The following is a 7,726-nucleotide window of genomic DNA, read 5'->3' on the forward strand; positions in this document are numbered from 1 at the left end:
AATAAAATTCATGAGGCATTTACCGATAAAAATAGCATTTTTTCTCAGAATGCGAAATGAATCAATTCCTGCGAGCCAGTTATACTTAAGATATTTGTCGTTTTGCGAATATATGCTCAAACACTCTGGAAGCCATAACTTCCTACCTGAACGAGATCAAAAGATTTCCTCGAGCCAACTTTCTTAGTTACGTCAATACGAAGAGAATGGCGTACTCAGAATTTTTCAGAAAAAAATCATCGAAAACCTGAAATTTTTGCGGGACCCACGGAAATATTGGTGGGACCCACAAAAATATTTCTCAGAAAAACATTCTAAAATATTCTAGAATGTTCCAGCACCTTCCAGGACCTTCCAGCTTCTTCCAGCACCTTCCATGAAAGGAATTTCTGAAAAAGCCAAGGGTAAAAAGGAGATTCTGAAACTTGGGGCCCAAGTTTCAGAATCTATAAATAGAGGAGCCCCCCTCTCTCTAAAAATCGCCAACTCCTCTCTCTCCTCCTTTTCCCAAACCTCCCCCACCTAGCCCAGTAGGTCTCAGCCTACCTGACCTGGTCTGAGCCTGCTTGATCTGGTCTTAGCTTGCCTGACCTGGTCCTAACCCATCTGACCTAGGTCTGAACCCACCTGACCTGGTCCAAACCCAGTCGACTTAACTTGAACCTATTTAGGTTTGAAGTCAAAGTCCAAGTCCTTTTTTGTCCAAAGTCCAGAGTTGATCCTTTTTTGAAGTCGAACCTCGTTCGAAGCATCGAAGCATTCCGGAGTCGTTTCTTGCTCAAATCAAAGTAAGTTTGCTTCGTTGATCCATCTCTCTCAAGTATTTGATTGTTTGTATATAGCATATACTTTCTGAAGTAGTATCTTGCTTTAGTTCTTGATTGAGCCCTTTTTGGATACTTCGGTGTTCACTCGCTCGTCTCGTAACTATTGTCGGATATATATGTTCAAATACGCAGTATATGTGTTCTTAAAAATGGTATCTCACCCTAGTTCTTGGTTGAGCCCTTCAGAACACTTCGTGTTCACCCGCTCGCCTCGTAACTATCGTTGGATGCGGATCTAGGTGTATATTTGTTGATTCTGCCGACGCGTCTTATATCGCACAGGCTATGTAATTCACCTTTGCCGTCACGTCGTATGATACCAAGGCTCCTGCTTTCTGCACTTTCCGATTAATGCACTTTCGATTATGCATTTTGATGATGCATGAAATGCACATCATGTAAACAAGTTTTTCATGCGTTTTGTATCAAGTTTAAGGTTTTAAACCCATGTTTAGATGTGTTTTGATAGTAAGGGGCTATGGTTCGAATTTCAGAAAAATCGGAGTTAAAATGAGAGAGTTATGGCTATTTCAGTGTTTGGGCACGGATTTCGAGGTGGATCGGATCCATATCCGACCCAATTAGGTCAATTGGACCTTGGATCAACTCTTAGAAAGCCCAAAACCCAACCCACACACCTATCCATACTCATTTCAAAAAGTTTTTCTAAAACCCCCCCAGAAAGTGGCGCCTAGCAATATTTTATTTTTTAACACTCTTTCTGAAAAATGTCAAAACTATAAATAGTTTTTTTTCAAGAACCCTAGGCGTCTTTGGCTGTGTTTGGACGCCCCCTACAGTGACTCTACAGCAGCAGCTCCTTCCTCTCCATCTTCCCCAAGTGTTGGCCATTGAAGATCGACCTATGCTTGATTTTCAAGCATATTTTCAAGCTTTCTTTGGTTTCTTTTCCTTTCTTTCTTATTTCTTGCTGTCTTTTCACCATTTTTCTGTACTTTTGCAGGTGTAGCAGAGGTGGAGACCATTAACCTTGGGCGGGAGTGCGCAACACACCACCAAGGTGAGCCGGCCCTACCTCCATCCGGCTTTCTACACCCTCCGATCGCGAATCGGCTCACATGCCATCATCGGTGGATCTCCAAACGTGTAGCAGCTGCAATAGGTGCCAATCTTGGTGAAGTACAGCATCCTTGAACTGTAGAAGACGTCTACATCCAGCCACGGTCCGCTCTTCTTCACCCCCCCGGTCGTCGGATCTTCCAAAAGGTAGGTCTTCTTCTTCCTTCTCTTCTAGATAAAACCGATTTGTGTGTGTGGTTTTTGTTTTGTTATTTTCTGTATGTTTCTTGTTTTTCTTTTTATTTCAACCTTAGAATAGCATGCGTGCACAGACCAGCACGTTAGATTAGGTTTTCTTTCATTGGTTGTGTATTCGATTTGTGTTTTTCCATCGTTTTTATCTAAAACGTGCAAATCGGCAAGAGGCTTTTCTAGTCGATTTGGGTTTTTGTTTCCAGCGTGTTATAGGTGTTTTCTTTTTAGAAAATCTCAGACACAAATTTCATTTTGATTCATCTTAGTCGTTAGGTTTGTTTGTGTGTTGTTTTTGCTTGAAAAGAAGAAAAATCGGCTAGACTTTTTCTAGCCGATTCTTGATTTCTACAAAAATATTTTTCTGTTTTGCTATTTTTGTTTTGTCCAGCTTGTGTCTTGTATTGTGTTGCTGAAAATCTCATTCGGAAATTTCATTTTAGTTTATTCTAAGTCGTGGGTTGTGCGTGTGGTTCGTTTTGATTTTATTTTTGAAAAAAGAAAAAAAAAATCGGCTAGGGATATTCTAGCCGATCTTTATATTTTTGTTAAAAGGGGGTTTAGAGTGGTAAGTTGTGTTGCTTGCTGTGTGTTTAGTGTGTTAACAGTAGCATAAATTGGTGTTAGTCGTTCCATTGTTTTAGGATTGATTTACTTAATTGTTTTAATCATTTTTCGTTTTGGTGTTTGAGTGTATTATTGAAAATTATAAAAATCAAGTTTTCTTTAATTTTTTTATGATTTTAAGTCCAGCATAGTGATGTTATTGTTAGCCTTTGTGTAATTAGGAGTCATTTTTAATATTTTCTAACTTAGTTTTATCAAAATAGTAGTTACTTGGTTTTATTGCTTTTCGTTAGTTTATAATTTTATATATTTTTTTTTTTTCGTGTAGTTCTTCTTCTTCCACGAGGTGGGCGGCAGCCATTAGAGCTCTCCTTGAGCTCTTGGTCGATTTTTAGAAAGTCTTAATGGTCATTAGTTGAGTTAGGAAGGTGTCTAGGTTCAATGTATTAGGGTTTATTGTTTTGGCCGTTTTTAGGGTTGCATTTAGGTAAGTTTTGGAATTAGGTTAGCATTAACTCCTAGGAAATCGATTTTCCATTTAAGTTCTTTTGTTCCCTAGGTACAATTAAGTCTATTAGTTTAGAAAGTAGCATCCATTGAAGTTGGCGATTTTTGGAGAAGGGAGGTAATTAAAGTAATTGAAAATTGGAAAGCTTTTGGAAAAAGGATATTCTTCAAAAATCGTGTGAGGCATTTAAGGAAAATTTGAATTTTGAATGTGTATTAAAGAAGGAGTTACTCCTTAACTTTGGAAAGTGTTTTGCAATTAAACCAAAATTCCAATCTAGGTTACACGATTTCCATAGAGCATTAAAAGCATTTTAATTCCATCTTGAAAAGCAAAAATCGTGGATTCTAGATTGCCCTTTTCAGATTTCCAAAAAGGCATTAAAGGCAATTAAGGAGTGTAACTCCCTCTTTAAATGGGGCAATTTTTGAGAATCCAAAGCATTTCAAAGTTTGAACATTGGTAATTATTACATTCCTTTTTCAACCTCCTCCATTAAAATCGTGAACTTTGGATTAATTGTAGCTTAATTAGGAGGTTACTACTTTAATCTAGACCTAACCTAGTCAAACCGAGCCTAGGTCGAGTCAACCCCTAGTCTACACCCCCTTTGAGCCTAGTCAAAACCTAGCCTAGCCCAAGTCAAAGCCTAAACCGCATTTAGGTCGAGTGTAAGACCAAAGCCCAACCTTAGTCAAGCTTAGTGGAGTCAACCCTAACCTAAGTTAGGTCAACCTAGTCTACCTAACCTATCTAAGTCAAACCTAGTTGATTCCACTTAATTCAAGCCTACCTAAACCGAGTTCATCCTAGTCTTGCTAGACCTAAATCCAAAACCCAACCTTGGTCAAACCTAGTCAAAGACCTAACTCGGGTAAAAACTTAGTCTAAACCTAGTGAGTCAAACCGAGCTTACCTTAGCCCATTCGAGCCTCGTCGAACCTAAGTTGAGTCCAACTTAGTTGAGTCTAAGTCAACCCGAATCTAGTTGACTAAGTTTATCCTAAACCAAGTTCAAACCCTAGCCTAGCCTAAGTCCAAGTCAAGACCAATCCGAGATCGAGTCAACCTTAGCCAAACCCAACCCAACCTTAACTAAGGTCAAACCGAGTCCACCTAAGTCAACCGAACCTAGTTGATTAAGGTAACTCAAAACCGAATCCAATTAGTGAGTCAACCTTAGCTCGAACCTATCTCTTTCAACCTAGTCAAATCGAGCCTACCTAATCCCATCCGAGTGCATCCAAACCCAAACTGAACCTACTCAAGTCGAAACCGATCCTAGTCGAGTCAACCAAGTGAAACCTAACCTTAGCCTTCGTTCTTTAGTTAAGTAAGTCATTTCTTATTATTTCTTTTGATTTCTATATTAATTAGTTTATTTATCTAATTTAGTTTTAGTGTAGAAGTGTGTGTACGTATAGCATATTTATTTAGTATGTATGAAATGTGTTTCATTGTGGTTTGAATGATAGTTAGATATTAGTTAACTTAGTAGTTAGATTGTATTTTATTATTGAGCATAGTTGCATTTCCATTGTTAGTTAACTTCGTTCTAGTCATAAACTGCTTGTAGTGTTTTGTTCGTCGTGCATTTAGTGTTTTCCTAATATTCATCTGCATATACACTGTTATACAGTGTCATTTAGATTGCATTAGGTGTAGATTACATTTGATAGGGGGTAAATAGGTTCATAAAGTGAATAGTGCACTCAAATAAAAACCAGATTTTTGCCCTGTCGCAACAGAATTATTTTCTGAGCAAAAATTCTGTGTTTTCCAAATTTTTTTTTTCTATTCACTTTATTAACGTGTTATTTAACTGCAGACCAAATTTCAGTTCATTCGGAGTTGATTTGGTCTGATTTTTAAGCGTTTTGTGAAAACCGCTTTTTCTGGATTTTAAATTACAGGACTGACGATATCCTGATTTTTCCCAGATTTGAAACGCTTATATCTGGAGTTCCAGATACTGTTTTTCAATTCTGTAAAAACTGTCAATTTGTTTAATCTGTCAGTTGCAGAACAGAATAAATTTCGGGAAAATCGGACCTCGTTTGCCCTGTCAAACAGTGGTTTTCCGATAACCTGTCAGATTGCTAGTTTACACTAGTTATTTTAGAAGTTGCATAATCATCATACAGCATTAGTAGAAGTAATTTGGTTAATTTTAGAATTAATTTAGTATTTTATTTAATTTTTTTTTGATAAGTAGCATTTGTTTATTATTTTCGTAGAATTAGATATAGTTTTAGTTGTTGTTTGCATAATTAAAATAGAAAACTAACTTTGTACTTTTCTGCATTTTTAGGTTGAAAAGCATATTTAGTTTCCAGGGTTATTATACAAGTGAGAAGATTCTCTAAATGGCGAAAAGACAGAAATATCCTTGGTGTGGAGCAGAAGACTGAATGCTTGTTTAGTGTTCTTTTAGTGCTTAATTGTAGTTGTATTCACTTTATAATTGTAGATTGCCATTTGATATTAATAAATTAAATTTTCTAGAATTGTAGTTATTAATTCCTGTTCCCTGAGGATCGACCCGTACTTACCACTTTGTGGAAAGTCGGTTTTTATATTTTTGGTTGACGATTTTCCAAAGTTTTATTGAAAATAATTGTTTTAAAAAAAAGCATTCCAAAATATCAACCACATTTACTTACGCCGTCGCGTTGAATGACACAAAGGCTTCTGTTTTCTACAATTATATACGTAGAATATTTCGTTCGGTTAAACACTCTGAACAATAGTATATGCATTTCTTTACGCTGCCGCTGTATAAAGCACATGCTTCTACTTATACTACATATATGGCGCGTAAATGAGCGTTCAAATGAAGATCAACTTCAAATCGCCAATGTGATTCCCTTACCGCTCATCGTTCAAGATTTTACTTGACGAATGAAGCCCCTATTGGAAAGGCTTCGCTTTTTGGCAAAATGCTCTTTACGTAAAGACTAAGTCAATTACGTATGGCCTGGCTATGGCCCAGGGTTCCTGCAACCTTGATGAATGCAAGGTACACACAACGATGTGCATCCATTTCTCGAGTTAAGCGTAGCGATTTCACGCCAAAGAGGGTAGATGCTGCTGAAATGGATAAAAAAAACACACACTTTCTCTGTTAAAGAAAGGAAGTGCTGCTGAAATTTCTGAAGAAGCTAAGAATAGCTCAGAAAGAATGTGGCAGGATACTCTGGCATATATCAGAGTGCTACCTAGTTCATGGAATGCTTTCTACAACGTAGAAAGGTTCGTCGCACCACTGCAGATAGAGCAACGAAGGTGCTGACGAAATGGTTGGCAGAAGAGCTGCCGGAACCAGTTGAACGACATAATGATGCCCGTTGATGGAACGATGCCAGAACGGCTTGCATCCCTGTGCCTGTGAAGGCACCTTGCTCGTAAGGGCCGCTGAGCTAGAGTAGAGGTAGCGCCTTGACTAGGTTTGGACTCGTTGCCTAAAAATACACTAAGCAGCCGATCTATTTAGATCGAGTCATATGCATGCTCATTGAGAACGGTTACGCAACCAGACTCGTAAGGGCCGAAGAGCCAGAGTGTGTTGTTTCCACCCAAAGAGGTGTGATGCTCGTGATGGCCGCAGTGCCAAGAGCGGTGTTCTGCATGCATATGAATAAGACTTAAGGTCGCACATACCCCGCGGTTGAAAATCATGTTAGGGGTACCCCCTCAGTTGATGACTGTGTTGGGGGGGAATGAATGGGGTCGGGTATATACTCCCGTAGTGCTGAGGCACGGGCTGTGTAAGACCCGCAATTTTTCAGATAACTCTGAATAAATTCCTGAGGCATTTTTCCAGTGAAAAATAGCGTTTTTATCGTAAAGCGAATCAAACTGATTCCTGCGATCCAAATATACTTAGGATATTCGTATCTTCACGAATATATGCTCAAACACTCTGAAAGCCATAACTTCCTACCTGAATAAAATCAAAGGATTCCTGCGAGCCAACTTTCTTAGTTGCATCAATACGAAGATAATGGCCTACTCAGAATTTTTCAGAAAAAAAATGCTGAAAACTCAACTTTTTTGCGAGACCCGCAAAAATATTGGTGGGACCCACAGAAATATTCCTCAGAAAATATTCTAGAATATTCTAGAATATTCCAGAACCTTCCAGGGAATATTCCATGGAATATTCCTTCTGGATAAGATCAAACAGTCAGATGGATAAGATCAAGCTGGATTTCTGAAAAAGGCCAAGGGTATTTTGGTCATTGGGGTTGCTTAGGGGCTAAGCAACCTCACCTATAAAAGGAGGAGACCCCCCTTTGAAAAAATCGCCAACCCCTCCTCTCCTTTGCCTTTTCTCTCTCCTGAAACCTCCCCCAGTAGGTCTGAGCCTACTTGGCTTGGTCTGAACCTGCCTGACTTAGCCTGAGCCTGCCTGACCTGGTCCTAACCCACCTGACCTAAGTCTGAACCCACCTGACCTAGCTCAAACCCAGTTGACTTGACTTGAACCTAGTTGGGTTGGAAGTCAAAGTCAAAGTCCTTTTTTGGTCCAGCTTTTGGTTTGGATTTCTGA

Source organism: Nuphar pumila, chromosome 1 (genome assembly GCF_984573655.1).
Source record: "Nuphar pumila chromosome 1, dmNupPumi1.hap1.1, whole genome shotgun sequence".
Taxonomy (NCBI): Eukaryota; Viridiplantae; Streptophyta; class Magnoliopsida; order Nymphaeales; family Nymphaeaceae; genus Nuphar; species Nuphar pumila.